This window comes from Nerophis ophidion, linkage group LG18 (assembly GCF_033978795.1).
Source record: "Nerophis ophidion isolate RoL-2023_Sa linkage group LG18, RoL_Noph_v1.0, whole genome shotgun sequence".
NCBI lineage: Eukaryota > Metazoa > Chordata > Actinopteri > Syngnathiformes > Syngnathidae > Nerophis > Nerophis ophidion.
In genome coordinates, this window is record NC_084628.1 from 17,222,814 (window position 1) to 17,225,413 (window position 2,600).

The following is a 2,600-nucleotide window of genomic DNA, read 5'->3' on the forward strand; positions in this document are numbered from 1 at the left end:
GTAACTGATCATGTTGGACTTCGAATGATTTGTGCAAGAACCAGCGGGTAAACTGTTCCATACAAATATGGATCCCAGATGGGAATAATGTGTGATAATACGTATGTGCAATACAATGTGCAATATTGGCCTATGACTTTCTTGTCTTGATTACTACACTTGATTTTTTTTACACAGTTGTGTTCATAACTTTATTTCTATTTTGATTTCATACTTTATTATTCTATTTTGATTTCATATTTTATTATTATATCATTTAGAACTGTTTACTCTGTGTGCTGCTACTGAAGCCTTAAGTTTCCTATAGGACACATACAAAGGGTATCAATAAAAAATAATAATAAATAAAGTTGTATCTAATTACATATTTTTATTGCACCTTACATTCCAGAGAAATATCAAAGTGCTATTCATCCATCCATTTCCTACCGTTTGTCCCTTTCGGGGTCGCTGCAGCCTATCCCAGCTGCATTTAGGCGTAAGGCGGGGTTCACCCTGGACAAGTCGCCACCTCATCACTGGGCCAACACAGACAGACAGACAACATTCACACTCACATTCACACACTATAGGGCTAATTTAGTGTTGCCAATCAACCTATCCCCAGGTGCATGTCTTTGTAGGTAGTAGGAAGCCCGGAATACCCGGAGGGAACCCACGCAGTCACGGGAAGAACATGCAAACTACAAATAAAGACCCTCAGCCCGCTGATCAAACCCAGTGTGAGGCACATGCACTAACCCCTGTACCACCGTGCTGCCCCTCAAAGTGCTAATCTTATCCATATGATACCAATGGTAGTATTTGACCAATGTTAGTGTGATGAGGTTGAGCATGATTTATTTTCTTGTGTTCATATTATTATACTTATGTTGTTTAAAACATTGACTATTTTTTTTTTAATTTTGTATTGATTATATTTTGCTCAAACAATAGTACAATAAAATTGTACAATAAAAAGGAATACTTGCATTTTGTTTACAATGTTACACTGTCATAGTGGAGTGAATTATAGCTCTTCATATTACTAATGAAGTGAATGATAGTTGTATCGTGATATAAATTATATTTATGTAAATATACTTCACTTTTTGTCACTAAAAAACATAAATAAAATAAATTGTAGGAAATGAAGTTTGTTGGTAAGAGAAATTGTTGTTTTGACTTGTATTTGGATAAAAAAATATTCAAATTTTTCAAATTAGTTTTTTATTATATATGTAAATATATATATATATATATATATATATATATATATATATATATATATATATATATATATATATATTATATATAATCAATCCCCTCAGTCCTGATCTTCTCTCTCTCTCTCTCTCTATATCAATCAATCAATCAATGTTTACTTATATAGCCCTAAATCACTAGTGTCTCAAAGGGCTGCACAAACCACCACGACATCCTCGGTAGGCCCACATAAGGGCAAGGAAAACTCACACCCAGTGGGACATCGGTGACAATAATGATCCAGTGGGACGTCTGTGACAATAATGATTATGAGAACCTTAGAGAGGAGGAAAGCAATGGATGTCGAGCGGGTCTAACATGATACTGTGAAAGTTCAATCCACAATGGATCCAACACAGTCGCGAGAGTCCAGTCCAAAGCGGGTCCAACTCAGCAGCGAGAGTCCCGTTCACAGCGGAGCCAGCAGGAAACCATCCCAAGCGGAGGCGGATCAGCAGCGCAGAGATGTCGAGGCGGATCAGCAGCGCAGAGATGTCCCCAGCCGATACACAGGCAAGCAGTACATGGCCACCGGATCGGACCGGACCCCCTCCACAGGGGAGAGTGGGACATAGAAGAAAAAGAAAAGAAACAGCAGATCAACTGGTCTAAAAAGGGAGTCTATTTAAAGGCTACAGTATACAAATGAGTTTTAAGGTGAGACTTAAATGCTTCTACTGAGGTGGCATCTCGAACTGTTACCGGGAGGGCATTCCAGAGTACTGGAGCCCGAACGGAAAACGCTCTATAGCCCGCAGACTTTTTTTGGGCTTTGGGAATCACTAACAAGCCGGAGTCCTTTGAACGCAGATTTCTTGCCGGGACATATGGTACAATACAATCGGCAAGATAGGATGGAGCTAGACCGTGTAGTATTTTATACGTAAGTAGTAAAACCTTAAAGTCACATCTTAAGTGCACAGGAAGCCAGTGCAGGTGAGCCAGTACAGGCGTAATGTGATCAAACTTTCTTGTTCTTGTCAAAAGTCTAGCAGCCGCATTTTGTACCAACTGTAATCTTTTAATGCTAGACATGGGGAGACCCGAAAATAATACGTTACAGTAGTCGAGGCGAGACGTAACAAACGCATGGATAATGATCTCAGCGTCTTTAGTGGACAGAATGGAGCGAATTTTAGCGATATTACGGAGATGAAAGAAGGCCGTTTTAGTAACGCTTTTAATGTGTGCCTCAAAGGAGAGAGTTGGGTCGAAGATAACACCCAGATTCTTTACCGTGTCGCCTTGTTTAATTGTTTGGTTGTCAAATGTTAGAGTTGTATTATTAAATAGAGTTCGGTGTCTAGCAGGACCGATAATCAGCATTTCCGTTTTTTTGGCGTTGAGTTGCAAAA